The 25,968-nt window shown below is 42.0% G+C and overlaps 1 long non-coding RNA gene, 8 other non-coding genes and 3 pseudogenes across 9 annotated transcripts; all 12 read left to right on the top strand.

Moving 5' to 3' along the window:
• Nucleotides 1–23: 23 nt before the first annotated feature.
• On the top strand, nucleotides 24–95 carry LOC113910729. Its single transcript, XR_003516224.1, has one exon. It is a non-coding gene; the product is annotated as a small nucleolar RNA SNORD113/SNORD114 family (small nucleolar RNA).
• Nucleotides 96–987: 892 nt separating this feature from the next.
• On the top strand, nucleotides 988–1,059 carry LOC113910760. The gene has a single exon (XR_003516251.1). It is a non-coding gene; the product is annotated as a small nucleolar RNA SNORD113/SNORD114 family (small nucleolar RNA).
• A 472-nt stretch (nucleotides 1,060–1,531) lies between these two features.
• On the top strand, nucleotides 1,532–1,605 carry LOC113910771. Its single transcript, XR_003516260.1, has one exon. It is a non-coding gene; the product is annotated as a small nucleolar RNA SNORD113/SNORD114 family (small nucleolar RNA).
• A 921-nt stretch (nucleotides 1,606–2,526) lies between these two features.
• LOC113910744 lies at nucleotides 2,527–2,595 on the top strand (annotated as a pseudogene).
• Nucleotides 2,596–2,966: 371 nt separating this feature from the next.
• On the top strand, nucleotides 2,967–7,108 carry LOC113910146. Its single transcript, XR_003515936.1, has 3 exons — nucleotides 2,967–3,104; nucleotides 5,042–5,124; nucleotides 7,024–7,108. It is a non-coding gene; the product is annotated as an uncharacterized LOC113910146 (long non-coding RNA).
• On the top strand, nucleotides 4,495–4,569 carry LOC113910747. The gene has a single exon (XR_003516238.1). It is a non-coding gene; the product is annotated as a small nucleolar RNA SNORD113/SNORD114 family (small nucleolar RNA).
• Nucleotides 6,446–6,514, top strand: LOC113910774 (annotated as a pseudogene).
• Nucleotides 7,109–7,624: 516 nt separating the features above from the next.
• Nucleotides 7,625–7,696, top strand: LOC113910738. The gene has a single exon (XR_003516233.1). It is a non-coding gene; the product is annotated as a small nucleolar RNA SNORD113/SNORD114 family (small nucleolar RNA).
• An 893-nt stretch (nucleotides 7,697–8,589) lies between these two features.
• LOC113910722 lies at nucleotides 8,590–8,664 on the top strand. Its single transcript, XR_003516217.1, has one exon. It is a non-coding gene; the product is annotated as a small nucleolar RNA SNORD113/SNORD114 family (small nucleolar RNA).
• A 910-nt stretch (nucleotides 8,665–9,574) lies between these two features.
• Nucleotides 9,575–9,650, top strand: LOC113910724. The gene has a single exon (XR_003516219.1). It is a non-coding gene; the product is annotated as a small nucleolar RNA SNORD113/SNORD114 family (small nucleolar RNA).
• Nucleotides 9,651–10,994: 1,344 nt separating this feature from the next.
• LOC113910775 lies at nucleotides 10,995–11,076 on the top strand (annotated as a pseudogene).
• A 1,801-nt stretch (nucleotides 11,077–12,877) lies between these two features.
• LOC113910776 lies at nucleotides 12,878–12,951 on the top strand. The gene has a single exon (XR_003516262.1). It is a non-coding gene; the product is annotated as a small nucleolar RNA SNORD113/SNORD114 family (small nucleolar RNA).
• The last annotated feature ends 13,017 nt before the right edge of the window (nucleotides 12,952–25,968 follow it).

The raw sequence follows: 25,968 nt of genomic DNA, 5'->3' as shown, positions 1-25,968 counted from the left end.
ATGAAGGAAGAGAGAGAGGATATTGGATCGATGATGACCACTGGTGGCGTATGAGTTGTGTACGATGAATACGTGTCTGGAACTCTGAGGTCCAACAGAAGAAATCTAGTCTATTCCCATTTTTTGAAGGTATCCTCTAGACACATATCAGGAATATACAAAGATCTTGTTTTTGGTCTTCTAGTTCATGCATTTTCATGCTATTATTATAATTGGATCAATGAGAGAATCTATACATAAATATATAAATTGATATGAATGAGTGAAGTATTGTCCAATTATAAAAATATGTGATTATGCAAGAAATACTGTCCATACCCTGTGAAAACACTGGGCTTCCATTGGCAGTAGATGGTACATGATTGTTGCATGTTTGGCTCAGAATGCCATAGATAGTATAAGTCATAGACAATGTTCATATTCTGGGTTAGTAGTAAATGTCAAAGTTACTTGTTTTCTTAACAGAAAAACGATATTTGTACCAAGTTAGTGATTACCTAAGTGCTTTACTAAATGAAAAGTGAAAAGCAATAACCACTGGAGAGAATATCTCACTTTTTTATCATATGCTCTGCCTTGCCCTCCTCAGAAGAGACACACTGGACCTGATCATGAACTCTAGGGCGGTGGTGCTGTTGCAGGAGTTTGGAGGCCAGTGTGAGTAATAATCCGAGTTCTTACCTTCGTTCTGGTATTTTGCTTAATGATATTCACTGTATTAGTAAAAAGTATGAACTATGATCAAAGAATGTGAACTGTATCCTAGTAACAATTATGGGATTAATATGAAGTATTATTTTGATTAATACATATACGAAAAACTGAGGATAGTTAATGGCAGAGATATTGTGATATGATTCTGGTCACACACTAGGGAGCTCAAGGCCTTGTTTTATTTTTAATAATAGAGTTTAGAATTATAATTAGTGAATTAATGAGTTAATTGATAAACAATATAGACATGAATGAAGAGAAAGTAGTCTTCTTTGGATCAATGATAACTGTTGGTGTAGGAGTCACGCATGATGAATGATATGTGTCTGGACTGCCGAGGTCCAACACAGAGGAAATGTGAGGTTTGTTTTTTTTTAATTGTCATCTGCTCTGATCTATACTCAGAATGAACCCACTTAAGCTGATTAAAGCATCTTTCAAGGTCATGTGCTGTCCAGTTGCACCTATGTTGTTAGGAATGTTGGAAAGACCAGTGTGAGTAATGTCAGTGTTTGAGCTTAGGTGGTTTGTTTAAGGGCTTTCAGTTTATTATTCCAGATATTAAATATAATCACAGAAGGCAAAATATGCCAGTGTTAGATGTCATACTGATATGAAACATTAAGTTGATGAATCAATAAATGTGAACCTTGAGGTCAGTTTTTGAAACGGAGTTAGTCTCTGGAAAAGATTGTAGGAAGAGATATTAGGGATGTTAAGGGATCTTCTATTTATTTATTTTTAATTTTGTGTATTTATTAATTTTGTTAAGCCATAAACAATTGTTTATGAGGATGAAAAGAAAGAGGCCTAATCATGAGTCAGTGGTCATCAATGGTGGTGGATGAATCATGGACAATGAATACTATGTGTCTGGATAACGAGGTCCAGCATAATACCAACATGGTGTGTTCTGTTTATTTAATCCTATAGAAGGTGTCAGGAATATACCCAATGTAGGTATTGGGTTTAGACTTAGATTATTATTGCTGATAGACTAATTATAGGACCATTAAAAAAAATACAAATAATAAGAAAGGGCAAGGGATTGTTTAACTCCAAACATTTGTGGACAGGTATGAGATATTATTAGTTCAACTGAAAACACTGAATTATTAGTTCAACTGAAAACACTGAAACTCATTGACGAATAAAGGGAACAGGAGTGTCATTTGGGGAAAAAAAGAAGAGTGTGATCTGTTTGACCGAGGATCGTATCAGCCCAGATAATTAAGAGTTAGGTTTTGTTGTTGTTGCTGTTGTATGTCTGTTTCAAGTCTCCTGCTGTTGATTTTGTTAAGATAAAAGTATCTACATGAGGAATAATTTATAAATTCCTAAATGAGTGGGCAAAAATGGGGAAATCAAGGATCAATGCGAGTAAGAATTTAACCTTTTTTTTTTTTTTTTTTAATAATCACCTGTGTTTTGTCCTTCTCAGAATGGACACACTGGAGCTGATTCAAGCAGTAAGTACAACCTGGTGGCATAGAGACCAGTGTGAGTTATAAGAGTCAAAGTTCTCTTCTGGGTTTTAATGATTTTTTTTTTCACGGTATTCTGTGTATTTTTTTAAAAGTGCTGGATTTAATAAAAATGGTCACCTGTAGCCCAGTGACAAATATTGAAATGACATGAAACATAAAAATGTAGGATACTTAAAGAGAGAGATATATTGACGTGAAAATAATTCTATATACAGAATAGGGATTTCAGGGTTGCTATTGTTTTGATAATTGGTTTTCAGAATAATTAGTGAATCAATAAATTAGTCAATAAGCGCTGTAGAAATGAGGAAAACAGGTACAGTATTGGATTGATGACTACTGGTGGCGTATGAGTCGTGTACGATGAATATGTGTCTGGAACTCTGAGGTCCAACACAGATGGATTCTGGTCCTTTGCCCCCATTTAAGTGATCTTTTAGACATGTGTCAGGAATATATAAAGATCTTCTTTTGGCCTTTACATTCAGGCATTTCTGTTATTATTATAATTAGTTCAATGAAATAAATACATACAGAAAGATGAAGGCAGTGAAACTTTGTCCAGTTATTAAAATACGTGGTTAGGCAAGAAATACTGTTACCGTATGTTAAAAATAAATACCTATTTTGAAAGGTACATAGGCATCTATTCTTTGACTAAAGATGATATAGTTATTCATAAATAATAATCAATATTCATGTTTTCTGTCAAGGATGATGTCATTATTGTTCATTCACTGATTGCAAGGTGGAATACAGGGATGAATGAACGTAAGGTCTCAATCATTTTATATCTGCTCTGTCTTGTACTCCTTACAATGGTCACCCTCAGCCGGTTGAAGCAATCCACCATAGCCACGAGTTTTGTGGTTGCATCTATGTGTGAAGAGCATGGAGCACAATGTGAGTAATAGTCAAAATTCTTTTCTTGGTTTTGTGGTTTTACAAAAAAGTTTTCACTGCATTATTAAAAAGTGTGAAATATCAGTGATCGGCCAAACATGCTTAAAAAAATACGATGTTAATATGAAGCATTAGTTAACTAATCTTTGTAGGAAATTTTTTTGTCAACTGTACTTCAATAAAAAAAAATCAATGGTAGGATAAGTAGAATGTAAATTGATAAATCTGAAGAGGGTAAAACACTTTATTGCTAAGATATATAATAAGGAAATATAATTGGAACAGAAAATAAAATGATCAAGTATATATATCTTGAGTGAGAATGCTAGTGGTTAAGTAATAGGTATTGATTGAGTCCGTTAAAACTTCGACATTTAATTTAAGAGAAAAACAAATATTACCACTATTAAATGTCCAGACTATGCAAACAAATAATGGAAACTATGAATCAATGGAGAAAAAGTCTCAACCATTTTAGTCACATTTTCTGCTTAGTACTCTTCAGAATGGATGCTGGAACTGATTTCAGCTTCTGCCTCATTAAAATAGTCATGGTGCCACTGTATGGAGAGAGACCAAAGTAAGTAATGGTCAAAGTTGAATGAATAATATGAATGTGGGACTCTGAGGGCCAATACAAAAGGAATCTAGTCTATTCCCCATATTTCAAGTCATACATTAGGCATATTTCAGGATTATACAGTGATTTTTTTTTCTTGGTCTTTGTGTTCATGAATTTTAAAAATATAATTATGAAAGAATCAATGACAGAATAAATTAGCAAATGCATAAATGAATAAAGATGAAGAGGGTGAAGCATTTTTCATTACTAAAATATATAGTCAGGAAAATGAATATTATTATCCACTGGAATGGATAATAATGACCAGCCAAATGAAGGTAAAAAGCAAGGTAGCATGGAGACAATTTCTCAATCTTGGTATCATCTGCTGTGATGCTCTACACTTCTTAGAATGGTCACTCCTGACCCGATTTAAGGATTCTTCCAAGGTCACAAACTGTATGGTTGCATCTTTGTGTTAGGAGCATGGAGAACAATGTGAGTAATAGTCAAAGTTCTTGACTTAGTTTGATTGGTTTTTTTTAAGAAAATTATTTGCTGCATTATTAAAAATTATTGACTATAATCAAAGAAGGCCAACCATAGTGATATTTAATATCAGATTGATATGAAGCATTACATGTGTAGTCCATAAATGAAACACTGAGTTCAGTTAAATGAAAGAGATTTAGTCTCTATGTGAATAATTCTATAGGTGGATGTTATGGGATAATCAAGGACCTTATTCTTGTGTTTTTGTGATTTACATGCATTTCCTTATTAATTAGTTAATAAACAAATGTAGGTGAGGATGAAGATGGGCAGTTATGGTCCAGTGATGATAACTGGTGGCTTTTGAGTCATATGCAATGAATACCTCATATCTAGAACCCTGAGGTCCAACACAGAAAGACTAATCCATTCACCATATATTAAGACTATACATAGATTTCAGCATTCTACCGTGATCTTTTCCTTGGTCTTTGTGTTCATGAATTTTAAAAATATGATTATAAAAGAATCAATGGCAAGAATAAATTAGCAAATGTATAAATGAATAAAGATGAAGAGGGTGAAACATTGTTCATTACTAAAATATAGTCAGGAAAATGAATATTAATATTCACTGGAATGGATAATAAATGGACCAAGCATATTACATCTTTGAGTAAGGGTGACATGGATGGTGACAGGTAGTAAGTAGTCAGTATCACCCTGAGTCGTGAGTTTGATGTTTATTGTACTGAGAGGAAAAGAAATATCACTGTACATTAGTAAACACTTAAATGACTATGTACATGAACGATGAAAACTGTGGGTCAATGGGGAGAATGTCTCTCTCTTTTTTTTTTTAATCATTGTGTCTTCTTGGTAGGCTTCGGAATGGATGCACTGAGCTGATTTTAGCTTTTGCCGTAATTAAGATTATGTTGCCTCTGTGTCAGGAAAGAGAACAAAGTGAGTAATAGTCAAAGATCTTAGCTTAGTTTTAATCATTTGTTTGTTTTAATTTTATTTTATTATGTTATGTTAGTCACCATACAATACATCATGAGTTTTTGATGTGGTGATCCACGATCCATTGTTTTCATATAACGCCCAGTGCTCCATGCAGTACGCGCCCTCCTTAATACCCATCACCGGGCTAACCCATTCCCCACCCCATTCCCCTCTAAAACCCTCAGTTTGTTTCCTGGAGTCCATAGTCTCTCATGTTTTGTCACCCTCTCCGGTTTCCCCTGCCTCATTTTTCCCTTCCTTCTCCTAATGTCCTCCATGCTGTTCCTTATGTTCCACAAATAAGTGAAACCATATGATAATTGACTTTCTCTGCTTGGCTTATTTCACTTAGCATAATCCCCTCCAGTCCCATCCGTGTTGATGTAAAAGTTGGGTATTCATCCTTTCTGATGGCTGAGTAATATTCCTTTGTAGATATGGACCACATCTTCTTTATCCATTCATCTGTTGAAGGACATCTTTGCTCTTTCCACAGTTTGGCTATTGTGGACATTGCTGCTATGAACATTGGGGTGCACATGGCCCTTCTTTTCACTACATCTGTGTTTTGGGGGTAAATACACAGGAGTGCAATTGCTGGGTCATAGGGTGGCTTTATTTTTAATTTTCTGAGGCACCTCCACACTGTTTTCCAAAGTGGCTGTACCAACTTTCCCAAAGTGGCTGTACCAACTTGTACCACTTCCCACCAACAGTGTAAGAGGGTTCCCCTTTCTCCACAACCTCTCCAACATTTGTTGTTTCTTGCCCTGTCCATTTTTGCCATTCTCACTGGTGTAAGGTGGTATCTCACTGTGGTTTTGATTTGAATTTCCCTGATGGCTAATGATGATGAACATTTTTTCATGTGTCTGTTAGCCATTTGTATGTCTTCTTCAGAGAAGTGTCTTTTCATGTCGTCTGCCCATTTTTTGACTGGATTATTTATTTTTTGGGTGTTGAGTTTGAGACGTTCTTTATTAATCATGTGTTTAGGAGTATTCTCAACATTGTTATAAAGTATTAAACAGAATAAAAAAGTTACCCATGGCACAAAAATAGATGTAATAGGAAACATTGTGTTGATGAATCAAAAAAAAAAAAAGGAAAATACATAGTATATAGTATATGGGAATGGATTCTACAGAACAGCATTAAGCATATTCAGCGATCTTGTGCTCATGTTTTCTTGAATAAATGTGTCTTTTATTAATATCTAAGAACTAATGATTTAATTGAGAACAAATGTAAAACACATGAAGAAAGTGAGGGTCTGTTATGGACAGGTAATGTTGATTGGTGGTGTATGAGTTGTGGATGATGAACAATACGTGTGGGAACAGTTCAACACAATACCTACTCTATTTCCTGTTTGAAATGATCCATTAGTCACATGTTAGGAATATATAGATATCATGTTCTCATTTAAATTCATAGATTTAGATTCACTATTACTAATGAATCAACAATAGAACCATCAAACAAATATAAATAGATAAAGAAGAGGATGAAGTGTTTTTCAAATAAACCTATATGATGATCAGGCAAAAAATATTACTAAAAATTGAAAGCACTGATGCTTATTAAGAAATAAATGGATTAAGAATATTATCTCTTTGGTTTAAGATCACGTAGACACTGTTTAGTAAGAGTCAATTTTATTGTTCTAGATCAGATCCAAGTTTGAGATTATTCCTTTTGTTAAGAGAAAAAAACATTTATGGAAAATTAATAAATATATCAACGAGTAACTGAAATACCGAAATCAAGGATCAATGGAGATAAGATCTGCGTTTTTTGTTTGTTTTTTTGTTTTGTTTTTTTTAGTAATCACCTGTTATGCTCTGTATTCTTCAGAGTGGACCCACTTGCGCTGATTTAACACTTTCCATGGTCACGAGCTCTATGGTTGCATATGTGTGCTAGGAGCGTGGAGACCAATGTGAGTAGTAGTCAAAGTGTTTGTCTTGGTTTAGGTGCTTTTTTTAAGAGTATTCAATGTATTATTAAAAAGATGGCCAATTGTACAGTTGTGATAAATGTGAGATTAATTTTTTTAAAAGATTTTATTTATTTGAGAGAGAGAGAGAGAAAGAGAAAGCACAAAGGGGGAGGGTCCAAGGGAGAAGCAGACTCCCTGCTGAGCAGGGAGCCTGATGCAGGACTCAATCCTGAGACTCTAGGATTATGACCTGAGCCGAAGGCAGTAGCTTAACCAACAGAGCCACCCAGGTGCCCCAAATGTGAGAATGAGATGGTGCATTGCATTGATTATTACATATATGTAAAACTGAGGTTAATTAATGAAAGAGATTGATGTGAGAATTGTCCAGTATACAGATTCGGGACATAAAAGCACTTCTTGGGTTTTTGTGAATTATAGTGATTACAGATTATTATTAATGAATTAATGAGCAATAAACAAATGGAATTGAATGAAGAAAAAGAGGGACAATACTGGATCGATGACGACGACTGGTGGCATATGAGTTATGTACGATGAATACGTGTCTGGAACTCTGAGGTCCAACAGAAGAGAAATCTAGTCCATTCCCTTTTTTTAAAAGCGATTCTACATACAGAGGTCAGGAATACACAAAGATCTTTTTGGCCATTGCGCTCATGGTTTTTCATTCCATTATTATAATTGGATAAGTGAATTGAAAGAAAGAAAGAGAGAAAGATAAGTGGAGTGAACCATTGTCCAATTATAAAAATACGTGATCAGGCAAGAAATGCTGTGGATATATTTTCAAAACACTGAAGTTCAACAGCATATGACTGTTACCTCTTAGGTTAGGGAGAAGACAGACAGTATAAATTATAGGCAGTGTTTATGTTTTGGGTCAGTGGCAAGTTCAAAATTGTTTTCTTAAGAGAAAATGAAATAAATACACTTGAAATTAATGATTGCGCAAATGACTGTCTAAATTAAAGATGAAAGGCAAGGATAGATGGAGAGGTGGCATAATTTTTTTTTTATCATCTGTTCTGCTCTGTACTCCTCAGAATGGGCACACTTGAGCTGACATAAGCATCTTTCATGGTCTTGAGCTCTTGGTTCCCTCTATTTGTTAGAGGCATGGAGACCAAAGTGAGTAATAACGTTCTCATCTTGGTTTGTGTTCTTTTAGAGTATTCAATGTGTAACAAGGTTTGAAATATAATCAAATAAGGCCAAATGTAGCCTAATAGTAAATACAGGGTAGATATGAAGCATTATATCAATGGATGCATATATAAAAGCCTGCAGATATTGATGAAAGAGATATATTGATATGACAATGCTTCTATATACAGATTAGAGATACCAGGGCTCTTTGTCAGTTTTTGTGAGTCATAGAGTTTGAAAGTATAATTAGTGAATTAATGAATTAATCAATAAATATCATAGAAATGAATGAAGAGAAAGTGGACTAATCTTGGATCAATGATGACGGCTGGTGGCGTATGAGTCATATACGATGAATGCTACGTGTCTGGAACTCTGAGGTCCAACCCAAAAGAAATCTAGTCCATTTTCTCTTTTTGAAATGATTCTATAAACAGATGTCAGAAACACAGAAGGATTTCATTTTGGTCTTTGTGTTCATGTATATTCAAACTATTATTACAATTGGATCAATGAAAGAACATTGAAAATGTAGAGGTAAAGATGAATAAGGTTAAGCATTGTCCAATTACAAAAATATATGGTAAGACAAAAAATGCTCTTGATATATATTGAAAACTCTGATATTCACTAAGAAGTAAATATTCTTTGATTAAGGATGATACAGACAGCATTACCAATAGTCATTGCTCAGGTTCTGTGTCAGTGGCAAGCCCTACACTGTTTATTTAAAAGAAGGTAAAAATGTTATCCCAAATAACTACCTAGATGACTGACTAAATAAAAGGTGGAATACAAGGGCTGATGCTGATAATGTCTCAACCTTTCTTTATCTCCTCCTCTGTTCTGTAAGCCTCAGAACGGACACCCTTGAGCTGATGTAAGCATCCTCCAGGGTCGTGAGCTCCATGGTTACATCTCTGCTTTAGGAGCGTGGAGATCAATGTGAGTAATAGTCAAGGTTGTTGTCTTGGTTTCAGTGTTTGCTTTTTTTTTTTTTTTTTTAAAGGTATTCACTATATTATTTTAAAAATATGAAATATAATTTTGAAGGTTAACTGTGGCCCCGGCATAAGTATGGGGTTGATGTGAAGCATTGTTTTGATTAATCCTTACCTGCAACATTGAAATAAAGTAATGAAAAAGGTGTATTACCATGAGTAATGATTCTATAGATAGATGTTAGAGATATTTAAGGATCTTACTCTCATGTTTTAGGACTTCAGGTAGATCTTTTATTGTTATTGATGAATTAATAAAATTCATGTAGACACAAATTAAAATGAGGGTCAAGTCTGGATCAATGATGACCACTGGTGGCGGTATGAGTCATGGATGATGACTACTACATGTCTGGAACTCTGAGGTCCAACACTAATACACTAGAAATCTAGTCTATTCCTCTGTTGAAACAAAATCCTATAGATAAATGTTAGAGATATGTAAGAATCTTTTGCTTCTAATTTTATGGCTCATAGATTATATTAATATCAAAGAATCAATGGAAGGATCAATAAAAATATTTAAATGATTAAAGATGAATGGAGTGAGGCATAGTCCAAATTATGAAAAGATGTGATAAGGAGAAAATACTATTAATATAATCTGGAATGGATAATAAGTAGACCAAAGGTATTACCTTGGATTACATAGCCATTGGTAAGTAATAATCAGTGTTTTGTTCTGAATCAATGAATTAGAAGTTCAACATTTGTTTTGGTAAGAGAAAAGTAAGCAAATACCACAGTCAATTAATAAATATTAAATGGCTGAGTAAATGAAGGGTGGAATACAAAGGACCAATGGATAGAAGATCTCAAACTCTATTTTCTGCTTTTGCTCTTATACTCCTCAGAATGGGCACTGCCACACCAGTTATGGCATTCTGCCATGGCCTCAATGGCTGTCTTAGGAGCATGGAGACCAGTGTGTGTGAGTAATAGTCAAAGTTCTTGTCTTGGTTTGGGCAATTTAAGAGTGGTGAATGCATTGTTAAGAAGTAGGAAATAGGGGGACACCTCGGTGGCTCAGTTGGTCAAGCGTCTGCCTGAGGCTCAGGTCGTGATCCCAGGGTCCTGGGATCGAGTCCCGCATCGGGCTCCTTGCTCAGTGGGGAGCCTGCTTCTCCCTCTGCCTGCCACTCCCCCTGCTTGTGCTTGCACTCTCTCGCTTTCTCTCTCTGACAAATAAATAAAAAAATCTTTAAGAAAAAAAAGTTTATAAAAGAAGTAGGAAATAGGGGCACCTGAGGGGCTCAGGTGGTTAAGTGTCCAGCTCTTGGTTTTGGCTCAGGTTGTGATCTCTGGGTCATGAGATGGAGCCCCGAACTGGGCTCTGTGCTCAGCTGGGAATCTGCTTGAGATTCTCTCCCTCTCTCCCTTCCCCTGCTCATGCTGTCTCTCTAAAATAAATAAATAAATCTTTATTTAATAAAAAAAAAAAGAAGTAGGAAATATAATCAAAAAAGCCAAACATGATCCAGTAATAAACATGGGACTGATATGAAACATTATGTGCTATGTCCATATATGAAACACTGAGGCCAATTTAAGAAACAGATCTAATATCTGTAGGAAATGATTTTATAGATAAATATTAGGGATGTTGAGGCTCTTATTCTGGGTTTTTTTGGATTTATGTATATTTCTTCATGAGTAAGTAGCAAATAAATGAATAAATCAATAGGCAAAATATAAATGAAAAGAATTCACAAACTTGGACCATTGACAGTGACTGGCAGTGTATGAATCAAGAATGATGATTGATATGTGTCTGGACATCTGTATGGAAGTGTTAAATCACTATATTGTACACCTGAAACTAATATTACACCATATGTAACCGATTATGTAATTAACTAATTTTGAAAAGATTTCATTTATTTGAGAGAGAGAGAGTGAGCAAGAGAAAGCGCACAAGCAGGGGCTGTGGTAGGCAGAGGGTCAGGGAGAAGCAGACTTCCCATTGGGCAGGAAGCCCAACATGGGGCTCGATCCCATGACCTGAGCTGAAGGCAGATGCTTAATCAACTGAGCCAGCCAGGTGCCCCTAACCAATTGGAATTTAAATAAAAATTTTAAAAATTAAATTTTAAAAAAGAATTCATATTCATCCCCCCCCCCTTTTTTTCTCATCTACTTTCTACTCTGCAGAGTGGACACACTTGAGCTGATTCTGTAATGATCAAGACCTTTATGGTTCAGTGTGAGTCATAGTCCCAATTCTTGTCTTTGTTGGGGCTGTTTGTTGAGGGCATTCACGGTTGTCTGTATGTTTAAAAAGTATGGAATATAATCAAAGAAGGCCACATAAGGACCAATGATGAGATTGTGTCACAAACCAAGGTTCATGATGAATCTGATTTAGCACAACACACATCGTTTTATAAAAGAAGTTCTAACCTGTTAGCTCTGAGGGCATGGGACCCAGAGTCAATCGTCTACAGCGGTCCTCGTTCTTATGTTGGGTAGTTTATTTAATGGTGCTCATTATATTATTAAAATGGATGGATAACTTATATATTAATTAATAAAATGGAGGTCCATTCATGAGCCAGATGTAAGAATATGACATATATCACTCTTTATGAGAAATTTCTGTCACGATTCCCTCCTGTTCAGTATTTAAACCCCAAATCTAGTTTGTCAACAGCCTCTTTACATTCAGCAGGATGGATGCACCGTAGCTAATTAAATTATTCTCCAATTGTGAAGATCTTTGCCTTATCCCCGTGGGAAGGAGCATATCATGCTACGTAAGTAACCAAGTTCTTGGTTTGGTGGTTAGTTTGTGGGTTTTCATTGTATCAGTTAAAAAAAAAGAAGCTCCCATCTGTTACCATGCAACACTATTACAATACCACTGACCATATTCCCAATGCTCTGCTCTGCCTTTTATTCCTTTGACTTGTTCATTCCATAACTGGCGTTCTGTATCTCCCACCCCCTTCACCCATTATACCCGTCCCACCCCCACACTTTAGGTGACCATCAGTATCTTCTCTCTATGTATAGGTCTGACTCTGATTTTTGTTTATTCTTTTGGTTTGCTTTTTAGATTCCACATATAAGTGAAATCATACGCTTCTGCCTTTCTTAGACTCCTTTTACTTAGCATTGTGCCCTCTAAGAGTTGTTCATTCACTGTGTTATGCACTTGAAACTAATGTAACATGGTGTGTTGGCTATATTCAAATAAAAAAATATGGAAAATGTAGACAAAAAATGGAAGGAAATAAAACAAATATAATTAACTTCTAAAATGTCATGCATAGACCAATAACGTAAATATGTTACAAACCACAGTTTATAATTAATCCAAAGTGGTACAAATGAAGTACAAGTAAAAAACCTAGCTTTTTTCATTCATTTCAAAACTTCAAGTCTCATTTTATGTTTGTCCCGTTGATTATTTATTTAGTCCCAGTGATTAAACATTCCTCTCTTCGTGAAGATCTAGGCTGTTACTCATTTCAGGGGTCAGTATTCTGGTTGTTGAATAGGATCACCATCCATTAGTCATTAGTTCATTGTTAGTCACTGTAACACCAAAAAATGGTTCAATGTCACCTCTAAAAGTTAAATGCAGAAGGGCCATGCCTGGACCGATGATGTGAATGGAATGCATCTGAATGAAAATTTTGATCAATCATTTTTTGAACCACTGAGGTCCATTGCACAAAGAGAACTACTCCATAGACTTTGCGGCGATGATCTCAGGAAAGTTCAAGAATCTAGTTGAGAAGGGTTCATGGATATTGATATTATATTATTAGTGAATAAAGGAATTGATCAAAAAACAAATATATTCAAAGGTAAAGAAAAATAGCAATAGAAATAGAAAAAGACCAATTTAGGGGCACCTGGGTGGCTCAGTCGGTTAAGTGTCTGCCCTCAGCTTAGGCCATGATCCCAGGGTCCTGGGATTGAGCCCCGCATCGTTTCCCTGCTTAGTGAGGGGGAGTCTGCTTCTCCCTCTGCCCCTCCCCCTGCTTGTGTGCTCTCTCTCACTCACTCTCTCTCAAGTGAATAAATAAAATCTTAAAAAAAAGAAAAAGACCAATTTAAAGGATATGTTACAAAACAGGAAATACTACTAATTCAGTTCTGATAGACTTTGGTCCATTAAGAAAAAAAAAATATAGATTAAGGTAGTTACCATTTAGCATAAGAAGCAGCTAGACATAGGTCTTTAATGGTCAGTGTTCTGCTCTTAGTTTGCAGTGGGTTCCTAGATGTTTGATTTATGAAGAAAGAAAAAATTAAAATTGAACAAATGGTTAACTAAATGAGTGCATGCCACGTATGAACCAGTGATGAGTATATTTTATTCTTTTTTACATCTGCTTTGTACCCCTGAATGGCCACACATTGGCCATTTCAGTCATTATATTTAATGATGAAGATCCTGACTGTGACCGATGTGGCCAAGGACAGTATAGATTGGGGTAAGTAGTAGATTAAGTTTTTATTCTTGGTTTCATCCTTTTATTCATGGATGATGACTGTATTGTTTAAAAAGAATAAATGGCTTCATGCAATCATAAAATGAAATCAATGAAGACCACGCATGGACAAATGATAAGAATTTGTCCTGACAAGATCGTGCTTAATTCATTTTCAACACTGAAAAAAACAGATCTCCATTCAAAAAATAGATTTAGACTACTCTCAGATTAAGAAGATTATAGATCTTTGTTGAGTGAGAAATGGAATAAATGATGAATGAAATAGAGAATGACTGAATGACACAGTGAGGTAATGAATGAGTCTTTGTGGAAACAAAAGGAAATATATTGATGAAAATGTGAAGGAGTAGGCAAATGTGTTAATAAATTGACAATGAGTTGAGTAAATGAATATGTGCATAAATGCATGATGAATTAATTAATGAATTAATGCGTGGATGAGACCATGTGTAAGTAAAAGTGTCAAAAGCTTAATGAGTGAGTGATGAATGAATGAATCCGTGAGGGAATGAGTGAAAGACTCGTTGCTCAAGGAGGACCAATAAGTGAAGGATGAGTGCACAAAAGGATGCGAGAATGAATACGTGAATCCCCAAATGAGCTCCTGAATTACTAGAGAATTGAAAATTAACTAGTAATGAGGGAATGAATGAACCCGTGAGTCAATGTATGCATCAATGAGTGAATGAGTAACCAAATGAATTAAGTAATAAACCAAAAACTGAGTGGGTGAAGAAATTAATAAATCAATGAGAGAAGGAAAAAGTTGAATAATTTAACTAATGTGTAAATGAAGAAGTCCACAAATGAGACAAATTAATGAGTGGATGCATTAGCAAGTGGATGGAGGAATGGAGTGTATATTAGAGTGAGTGAATAAAATAATGAATTAGTGAATGAGTCAATGAGTCAGTGGATGGGAATGTAATCCAAGAACAACTTCACTGAATGAATGAGTAAAGGGGGGAGTCAAGAAAGGCGTGAGTGAGTCCACGATCCCCGTGTGAGGCAGTGCATGGGTGAGCTCACACTGGGATCCCTTCCCCGACCGCTCCAGAGAGAGCTCGCCACACCCCAACCTCATGGCATGCTGGGAATGCCAGCACATTGTAAACGGCTTCACGGGAGCGCCCATGCTACTCCATCATGGGCACTGGTGTACATGTCGTCACTAAATGGATGTGCCCCGAGAGCCAGGAACCGGATCACATTCTTCTCTGGATCCCCGGCGCCTGCCCAGCCTGGAGCCTAGGAGGCGCCCGGTAAATTATTACTGAATGAATTAAAGGATAACTAAAAATACATGTGCTTTTGTGGAACCGGGATGGCCCTTCTCAGAATGGTCTGGGAACTGTGCTGTGGGGAAGTGTGCTGTGTGTCAGATGGTCTGTGGCATCCTCCTACGCAAGTCCAGATTCTCCCTTGGGTCTGGCTTCTAGGGTTCAGTGCCAGACAGTGAGACAGGATACTGGCAGTTCTGACTACCCTGGACCTTGGCCCATCCTTGGGCAACGTTGGCTTGCCATTGGGGAATCAAAGTCCTGGGTCTTCCCGAAAACTGCCCTTGCCTCTGCCAAGACTGGAGGTCGAAAATAACCTGGTCTTGTTTTTATGCCTCCAGCAAGTGGGCCAGCTCCTTGCCTATGCAAGCAAGCTGAGTTCCTCTGGTTGTCGTTGTAGGACTTTTGGTTAGACTTAAGGTGCCTCTGGACCTCCAGTCTCAGTGTCATCCCCTCAATGAGGGTAACAGTTGTTTTGGGAATTAACCTTGTCTAGCAGGAGCTTATTAGAATGTCCACACTGTGGTACTTGGGAGGGAATAGAAGCCTCAGAAATCACCTAAAGTAGCTGTAATTGATGGTTTCAACTGTACTTATTTGAAAACTCCCAAATGATACCCGACTAATACGCAGATTCCCTGTCCCAGAAGAATGGCGAGTCCAGTGAAGTTCTGGAAGAATGCCAGTTTGGATGGGACCGGTTGGCCCAGATCATGCACCTTTAAGGCAGCAGAACATGCCATTCTGCCAGGGACAGATGACAAGAAAAGTAAGTTGGCAACGCCTTTGCCCTGTGTGGGGTGTTTGCCCAAGACCCACCCTCCGTCCCCTCTGCCCCCCAATATGCCATCCTCCCTCCCTCCTGTAATGATATGTTGTAATTTTATACCCACTTTATGGCTGACACTGACCACTCCTCTTCCTCTCCTGTCTTGCTGGCTCCTGACCCTGGATTCCATCTCTCACTCCTGATTTTGTGTCCTTTGGACTTGGTGATGGAACTTGGTCATTTGGCTTGGAATACGGCTTCCTCCTTCCTGACGATTTGATCTCAGCTCTAATCACTGGCCTTTCTACTTCAGAGCGGATCAGGTAGAGGCCCCCCCCATTCTTAACTGTGGACATGTGGGACCCTAATTTTGAGTCTTCTGGGCAGTGAGCACTCCAGACCCTCTGAATTCTGAGGGTGGGCAGCAGGATGAACATTGGTGGCTTTCGGCTAGAATCAAAAGTGTGACTGGCACATGTGTGTGGACGTAGGAGACGGGACTTAGGTGCTCCCATTCCCCAGGATTGCTGGGTAAACCAGCTGTCTGGATCTCACAGCGGTCAGCAACCTCCAGTAGATTCTTGTCTGTGCTTCCACCGGTTGCTCAGCTTTGTGCTAAGCCTCACCGCCCCCCCAACCCACCCTGCCTCACACTCACATAGCCCCTTGTCTTCCTTCCTGGCTCCCCACATCCCTTTGTCTAGATTCGTCCTGTCCTCCTCATTGGTGCATCCCGACACCCCCGACAGAACCCATGTTACAGTGTTCGTTAGGACCTGCTGGTTTCTTCCGAAGGGAATGTACTCCTTGAGGACAGAGTCTTCTCTTTGTGTCATGTAGTCCACTAGAAGGTCGAGACTTGAAAAAAATGGTGAACTCATCATCCATTCTTTCCTTTATTCAGAAAAGAAACCAGCCATATCCTCTGTCTGCCCTCGTGGAGCTCCAAGTCTTGGGAGCTAGATTTTAAACAAATTCTCACAGCAAAATTACTTAGTGACACTCGTGATGAGTTTTATGAAGCCGAGGTGCTGGGGGCTTGGTTGACCTGCCGCCTGGGCTGGGCTGGCCTGGCCCTCATGACAAGCTCTCTCTGCTTCTCTTCTCTGTTTGGGGGTGCAGTCTCAAAGGACAAGGCCATAGGCGTGGGGGTCCTTGGACGTCCCTGGAGGACAGAGGAGCGAGTGGGTTGTGGGGTTTCTGTAGCAGCTGTGTGGTTATTACCTGGGCAGTGGCCACCAGCCAAACACTGCATCTCACGCAAGCCCTGTGCTTGTTAAGGACGGCTCTGCTGAGTGTCAGGGTTTGATCTGCCCGTCAGTTTTCAAGGTTTTCTCTTAGATGTGCTGCCAGATGACGGACTGAGGGTCCAGTGGAATACGTGTTGACCTTTTCTCCCTCTACCACATTTCATTCTGAGTTTCTTAAAATGGCCCTTGTGTCGCTAGCTTCCCTGTGATGTTCTACAGCCTGCCTGGTGTGGCCTGTTTCAGCCACCCTGGCCCACGCCTCCCTCCCTCTGCCCCCGACTTCGGTCCCGTCCCGTCAGCATGTCTTCATGGCCACCTCTGTCATCCCCTTCCCCACAACGGTCCAGACTTCCCTTATCTTGGGCTGGCGTCAGCCTCCGGATTGGTCTTTTTGCCCCTCCTCCAGTTTGTTTTCCTCATTGTGGTCTGTACAGTCTATCTAGATTTTTCTAGAATGCACGAGAAAGTCCCATGCTCCCTAGAGCCCTCTTGTGAGTTCCAGAAGCCTCATGGGGGAAGCCCAAGCTCCTTGCCTTCCCGCTCAGGTTCTTTGTGACTTGGCCTCTCGCCCTGGCTCCTACCACACACTCCTGGCCCTGTGTGTTGCCCTGTAGACCCTCCCTGAGTCTGTGCATTTGCGTCTCTGTGCCTTTGCACGTGTTCCTGCTCTGACCCTGCCCTCCCGTGGAGCAATAGCAGGATGGCTTGTCCTGCCTCCCCCGGTCGGTTGGGTCACCCCACGTTTGGAACTGTTGCACGGCCATGAACTTGACCTCCATTCAGAAACCTCTCCTGTGCTTGGTGTCTGCCTTCCCAGCCCGGTGGTGGATGCTGGGTCTTGGGTGTTTTGGATCCCCCTCTGTCTAGGACAGCACCTGGTGGGTCCATCCGTCAGAAGCTGGTTGAGTGAGACAGTGAATGGACGCACACAAGAACGGTTGTGAGGCCATTCTGGAGGCAGAGTCTATCCCTGGCAGAGAACTGGGTTCCTTGGTGCTGGGGGGGTAGCACCTCCTCATTACTGAGGCCAGTCCTCTTCTCCAGCCAACTCTACTTTGCCTTCCGCCTGCGACTCATTAAGAGATACGTAACCTTAATCCTTGAAATTGCCCGGGATGGAGCATGTTTTCACTCAAGGACGTGAACGTGGAGATTTTATTCCTTCTTAAATAAATCTCACTCCCCAAGGAAGTTTGGACAGGATGTGGGCAATCGGACCAGGGCTTGAAACTGAACATTTTGCAAAAGGTTCATTTCAAAATTTGAAACCCTGTGGCCAATGGCCAGAGCCGAGTCTGGTTTGCGGGGGTCGCTGGGGCCACCTCGCAAAGAAGGGAAGCGAAGATTGAAAATAAACCTTCAGCTGTCACTGAGTAGGCTGATGGTCTGCAAGACAGAATTCCGTGGTTCGGTTTTGCTTCTCTAATGAAACTGGAGTGAGCTCACTCAGCCCCATCAACTCTTCCTCCAAGCTTCTGGCGGAGGTCTCAAACCCTCCCGGGGCCAGAGCGGAGACTGAGTTGGTACTGAAATGGATGGGACAAGTATGTGGCACCGGCTGGGACTGGGATGCTCAGGGGCAGGCCCAGCTTAGGGCTTGCCCTTCCCCTGGGGGGCAGGCCCAGGTGGGGCTGAGGACCAGAGCCTGTGGGTCCTGACCCTGAGGAGGAAGAGTAATAGCGTTATATTATGCCCAAAGTGTCCCCGTTTCCTCCAGAGACGGATGACATCAATTGGGGATGGGGAGGGTAGCCATGACTCCAGGACCCCATGCTAGGGCTCCTCGCAGTGCACTCCGGCCTCCCTGAGTGGAGGCCCCGGGTGGAGGCGGTGGGACGCAGGGACACATAGGCTCGGAGGACGGTTCTCCGTGTTCGAGCCCTTGTGACTGGCTGCCCTACTGTCCCTGCTGAGCTGTGTGAGTGCACCCAGGCCCGGGACTGGCCTCTAGGACGGGGCGGTTCGTGGCCTCTCGTTCTCTTTTGACATTTTTTCCTCTTTCTGCCAGGAAAGAGCAGTTGGTGTCTTCGAAGTCACCAGAGCCCTCCACGTTCTGTGCTCCTGAGCTGTGTGTGAGAGAAGTACGTTTCCTTCATTTATCCTGCAGAACTCTTGCTGCGTGCTGTGCCCCGTGGGGCTCCCACCCGAGCTGGCCGTGCAGCGGGTGCCCCCACCCCCCGCTGTGCCCCCCGAGCCCGAGGGTGCTGCCCATTCCCCCCCCACCTCCTCCACCCGTCTGCCATGCTCGCTGCGCCTCCGCGGTCACTTGGGACCTTCACAAAGCGTGGGTGACGTTTCCCTCCTCCCTCTATGTGAGACTTGGGTTGGCGCCAACGGCTGCCCAGCCTCAGTGTCCCCATCTGTAGACACAGGAGCAGGATGATGGCAAGAGTCTCTGCCATCGCCATTTTGCCTGTCCTGTTGGGGGGCAGGGTGGGGAAAAAGATGGCTCTCCCTTGGACTCTGGCCCCAGTCTCCTCACTGTCCTCCAGGCCCTTGATCTTCACTGGTCACTTTGGGGCCGGCTTGTTCTGTTTTCTTCTCCCTCGGATCCATGTGATAAAATAAGAGACCGTCCTGCTCGCTCGGCAGGGGCCGGACCCTGTGCCCGGCAGATGTTGCTGGGGTCAGCGGGAACCGGGGGCCCCTGCCGGCCGGGGCTGCTGGCGACTGTCCAGAGGGAACAAGGGCAGAGGCCTGGGCACATGTCCCCCCCATGGCCGCTCTTTCCTCAGCTGTCCTCTCCCCTCCGCTGCCCCGGCCGCCACTGGGACTCTGGCCTCATTTACTAATAGCCCCCCATGGGGTTCTCTGCGGAACCCCCAGGCCAGAGAGTTCAGCCATTCTTGAAGGGGCATTCGTCCAAGCCCCTGTGCCCCTGGGGCCCCTGCCGCTTCCCTGCAACTCTGGGCCCCTGCCCCTCATGTTCTTACCCATCCTGCCTATGCATACCCTTGGCACTGACCCTCCTCTAGCCTCCCGCCCTCGCCCGCCGTAACCTCACTGCTCCACAGGTCACCTATCCAAATAATTTAGTACCCTTGTGAGCCATGGGCCCACGCTCCTTGGTTTGGCTGTTTGTGCAGCTGGTGGGCACTCATCGGCCTCCGGAAGGCCATGCTTGGAGTGTGGGGGAGGTCACCCCGGGTGGAAGATTCCCTTCGAGCCACAGATACGGTGGGGGCGGCCCGGGACCCTCTGGTGTGAGTCCTTCGCTTTGTGGGTCTCCCGGATGCTTCTCCCAGGGCTCTGTCTCCTCAGCCACCCCTTCCCAGGGACTGCGCTGTGTGCAGGCTCGGATTCCTACCCGGAGGAGGAAGGGGCAGAATGGGGGCTGGGATGGGCTGGCGTTGGCTAGAAGATGAGGCCTCGCGGCATGATGGCTGTTCCCTGGGCTGCAGCGGGGCACAAAGGAAAGGGGGTGGGGAGCTAGAAAGCACTGGGCAGGTATTGGTGAAAGAAGGGAGGGAGAGGCTCTTCAGGGTGTAGCTCCCAGGGGGCCTGCCCCTCCCTCACCCTCGCCCCTCTCCTCCCAGAGCTGGCTCCAGTCAGCAGGTGCTGCTTGCACTTCACTCACAGCCCCTGCTGCTGCAGAGGGTACATCATCGCGCCCCCTCCCCCCCCCCCCCCCCCCGTTGCAGAGAAGGAAGCTGAGGCTCAGATGAGTGCAGTGAGCTCAGCTGTGTCCCCAAGTCCAGCACAGCGGTCCCCATCCTAGTTGCCTCCCCCCGAATGCACAGGGTTGAGAGGGGCAGCGGAGGGGTGCCCTGAACACAGAGTGCGGAAGTCTGTTGCTCCCCTCTGGGAGACTGGTGGCACCGTCCTCCTTTGTGCCAGGGGCTTGGGTCCTAAGAGTGTGGCATCACACGTTTATGGTTTGCTCATCAGGACGAAAGAACTTAACAAACTTTCATGGCAAAGTTACCAATTACAGGACCTTTTGTAAAAAACCCTGCAGGGAAGCATCTAGAAAACTCCGTTCCTGCGCTCGAGAGTTGCCCCAAACAGCATGCTTCAAAGCACACAGGCTATGGAGCTAGCTCACTCCTGGCCTGGCCCATCAGGGGAGTGAGGGCAGGGCCGCCCTCAGCCCACCTGGGCTTGCTCCCTACCCCAGAGCCCACTGGGTGCCCGCTTACCCCAAAACTCCCTCTGCCGTGGCCTCAAGGAGAGCCTCAGCTGGGAGGGCGTCCATCTGTCATTGAGACCAGCCCATTTCTGTCCCAGCAGGGAGAGCATCCAGGAATGGTGTGGTTAGAACCATACAAAGATGGATCAGGGAGTAAACAGCCCAAGCACAGCTCCGAACCCAGGATCAGGGCATAGGCAGGGGCGGGTCTCAGCCTGTGAGGTCAGGGCTGGTGGCAAGCCGCAGGACCACGGAGCTATAGGAACATCCACCCAGCACAGGGGGACGCACGTTGGTTAACGTCTGGCTCTAGGTCGGAGCTATGCAGGGCATATGGGTGGGCACCAGATCCTTCACAAGCTGAATAGAGATCATAAAAGAGCCATTCATGGACCATCGGTGGCTGGTGCCATGGAATTCGGACTGTAATCCATTTACTCCTCGGGGGACGGACAATGGTAGTAATACTAACAACAGTGGTAACGCAACAGGTGGGAATCTGAAGGCTCCCTGTGTCTCGTCCCCTCTCCTTCCCCTCCTCCACCTTGCTCCATCCTGAGTTTCTTGTGATGCCCATTCACCGCTCCTTTCAGCTCTGTCACTCTGGGAGGGTCTCCCTAGCCGGAGGTGCTCAGGATCGGCCCTGCGTGGAACTCCCACGTTTGATACCATAGTGGTCCATTTCCCATGTACTTCTGAGGATCTGGAAGGCAGCAGCCAGCTCTGATCCAGCACCAAGTCCCTGGCGCTGGCCTTGCCATTCCCAAAGTACCCCCCGTGGAGTGTCTCCCAGTTCCCCAGACCCTGGGAGTCAGACACGCTCCTGCAGGTTGCATTTGGTCTTGTGACTTGGCCCTCTTGTCTTGGAAGGTCGTCTGCAGGGAGAGCAGCAGAGGAGTGATTTCTTGAGCCTGAGTTTTCCCTGAGGACACCTTTGATGGGGGGAGCACCTGCTTCACTGGGTGAGTTCTGCTTTTCCTGGTTGCACTCTAGAAGGTGTATGTGTCCATGGTGAAGGGCCACACACGGTCTAGACAATGTAAAGACTCTAGGTGATCCAAGATGGCCTGGAGCATGTGTGGAGGCCTCAGATGGACCCGAATGCTTGCACTGCCCACCCAGAGCATTGGCAGGCAGAGGCTGGGCTGCTTCTGGGAGCTGCTTCTCTGTGTGGAGGGCAGGTCTGCCAGATAAGCCACTTAGAATTGCCCCGGGCCACACTAGGGGGGGAGCAGGCAAAGAGGGGAGGTCAGTAGGGGCATGGCCCCAGAGAGCTGCCCCTTGTTCCTGGTCCCATCCAAGTGGTAGGGACCATGTTCACGTCACAGCTGACTGGACACTAGGGTCCTTTTTGGCAGCTGGAGTTGGGACTCGGGTTTACCTTCATGCTCCTGGCAGAAATGAGTCTTCTTTTAAAAATTATGCATAAAATTGCATTTTGTTAACTCATTACTATAATGGAAAATGCAATAAACAATGGAGCCGTGTGAGTTTTCCCCATAAAAGACACTAAACTAATAACTAAAACTTACGGCACATAATAATTCCAAAAAATGGTATTTTTTCTCATTAAAAATGAAATACATGTTTACTGTAAAAGCTTGTAAAATACTAAGAAGAATAAAATGAAAAATAGGAATTACCCTCATCCCAGTCACTCAAAGGTGAACACTGCCAGTATTTTGATGACCATACTCTGGTCTTTTGTTTTCTGCTGTAAATTACATAAGTGGGTGTGTGCGTGTGTGCACACGTATGTACGTGTGTGTGTGGTTGTGTGTGGGGGGGGACACACATGTGCGTGTTTATACACATATATTATGTATGTATATTTTTAATTGGGCTCATTATTGTCATCCTATTTTATCATCTAACTCTATATCCTGAATATCTTCCCATGCCCGTAGGCAAATTTTCTAGCTTGTGATGTTTTAGTGGTTTGGAGTATGCTAGCAAATTACTACCTCCTAACTGATTTAATAGGTTCCTCTCTTATCAGATTTTTAGATAATTTTCAAAGCTGGATCATGTAAGTTGGGGTGAGCATCTTTGTTCATCTCACATATGTGTCCGATTTGTTTCCTGAAGTTCATTCTCAAAGTGGGATGGCCATGTCAGAGGTGTGAACATTTTATGGCCAACTTGCCCTCCTTAAACTTGGTACCAACTTGCAATCTCAGAATTAGTTTAAGAAGTGCCAGTTTCCATGGGAATTATCAAGTTTTTAACGTTTGCCAATTTGTTAACGCACATCATTGTCAGTGCTTTCATTACCTGTGATCGCAGCATTTCCCACGTGTCTTTACTGGGTCTTAGTATCTGACCTGCCAGTTCCAGTTCCTTGCATTTTTCATCTTTCCCTTAGTTTTATTTTTGTTGAAGTCCAGCATATGCATCATTTTAAGAGTCAAATAGTCCTATAAGCCTGTTTTGGAGGCACCAGTCCCTCCTCTCCCAAGCCCACCCCAAATCCTGCTCCTGCTTTTGATTCTTTTAACTCATCCTTTTGACATTTGCATCCATTTTTCTAAGTAACATTCTTATTTTTCTGCCTTTTTTTTTTTTTTTTTAAAGCTTGGGTGTTATCTTGATTTCTCAACCCCAGAGCATATGTCCTTGGCCTCACCATCCATGAGCATACCTCTATGCCCCATCCTCTATAATATGTTCGGTTTATAGTTTTGGTTTGGTCAGTATTCAGTGTTTACATTATTATAACCATGGAAACACTCTTGACAGCTGAGCAGCAACATTATGATTATTTACCTGTCCTTCAAAACTTTTTGTTTTCTTTGGAATTAATAATTATCTGGGTATTTGTTTATTTGTTTCTTTTGGTTAGTTTTAAGTGAACCTATCAGATTTATTTCAAGCTTCTCAATACATTCAAACAATTTTTTAAAATGTGTTTTATCTTTTCAAAGAAATCTCTTCCAGGAGGCTTCTTGCCTCTTCTGTTCCAGATTGCTTGATCTTTGGGGTTCCTGCCCTCATTCTCTTCCCAGGGAGTCCCCTGATCCTCTCTCCTTGGTTGGATCCCTGATTTCATAAATCTTGGGTTATCTTTCTTTGTTTACTCCCCTGTTTTGCTAGAGCGCATCCTCTAGCAGTTATCTCAGAAAGGGTTCAGGGGAGGTAAATTTTTGAAGACTTTTGACATCTGAAAAGGAGAATGTGTACATCACCATGACATGGATAGTTTGGCTGGGTATAGAATTCTGGTTGGTCATCTTTCTTCCTCTCAGATTTTGAAGGCAGACATAATTGTCTTCTAACTTCTAGTGCTCGTGATGAGAAGTCTGAAACCTTTGTGATTCATCATCCCTTGTATGTGATCTTTTTTTCCTCCCTTTCTGGAATGTGTAAGATTTTCTTCTTGTCTTCTAGGGTTTTAAGTTTCATGCATATGCATCTTGATGTGGATCTATGTTCATTCATTTTGCTAGGCCCTTTTGATCTGAAACTTGGTGTAGACATTTTTTTTTTGAACAGTCCTTGGATAATTTCCTTCCATCCATTTTTCTAGAACTTTTATTTTTTGTATGTTGGATCTCTTTGGTTCTTTAATATTCCCATGTTTTTTTTCTCTGATTTTCAACCCTCAATTTCTTTTTTCTCTTTCTGAGAGATTTCTCTGAGAAATAAATCTCTTATTTGCAAGATTTTTTTATTACACTCCAAGTATTATTTTGTAACATTTTGTTTCATGGATGTGATTGTTTTGATGTTCCTGATAATATTTGAAATCCCTGATAATATTAATGATAGTTTTTCTGAAATTTTCTTCTTCATGCAGAGTCTCCAAGCTTTTTTTTTTTTTTCCTTCCAAGTATATATGTCTCTGACTTCCATGTTAACATGCTTTCCTCAACTCTCTGGTGATAGAGATCAATGTGTAGATACACACACACACACACACACACACACACACACACACACACAAATACACTAATGAGCTCTTTGGTAGCTCTCAGCATTCAAACTGATGATCTAGTTGGAACTTGTGAGGTTTGGGCTCTAGAATGAGCTAGCTAGTGCACCCCATGTTTAGTTGTTAAAATATTTTTCTTTTGGATTGCTCAGATGCTCCAAAGGTTTTTTAGTTTCTGGCCTAGAGTATATCTGGCTGCCAGTGCCCTGGGAGGTATGAGGAGGAAGACAGGGGGTCTCAACATCCAGCTTGATAATTTTGCCTTCTTCCTCTTTTTAGTTTAGAACTCCTACCCTCAGTTGTGCTTGCTGTTTCTGTGTCAGTCACCTCTGTATTACTTTCTGTGTACATTTTCAGTCTTCTCTCAGGATTAGGAAGGCTACATGGGGGGGGTTGAGGTTTTGGGGAGCTGCCTTCTTCTTAAGCAGACTTTCAGCCACTTCATCCTATTTAGGCTCAGATTTTCTTGCCACATCGAGGCATCTGGTGCTGTCAATTCCTGAGACTTCTGTGGGTTCCTTGGGATACACCAGGCTTTATTTCAACCTTCCTCACAGCCAATTTAAATTTGGTTTTCCCAGTTCTGAATCAGTTTCCACTCCTGTCTTCTTGTCTTTGTCCCTGTGTTCTTATCTCAAAATGAAAATCTCTTCGCCCCCATTTAGCACAGTTTTAAGGGGGAAGGCAGGTGAACATCTGTATTTAATTCACCATATTGAACTGAAAGTCATTTACCTATTTTTCTCTATTGGCATGTTCCTCTTTTATTTTTTATCTTATGAGACTTTTTAAATAAAGAACAGTAACTTTTTCTATCCCATAGTACCAATGCTCATCCCACTCCCACCACCCCCTGCCATTTTC

The sequence above is a fragment of the Zalophus californianus genome, chromosome 6 (genome assembly GCF_009762305.2).
Source record: "Zalophus californianus isolate mZalCal1 chromosome 6, mZalCal1.pri.v2, whole genome shotgun sequence".
Lineage (NCBI taxonomy): Eukaryota > Metazoa > Chordata > Mammalia > Carnivora > Otariidae > Zalophus > Zalophus californianus.
This window is presented reverse-complemented; position numbering and strand designations above follow the sequence as displayed.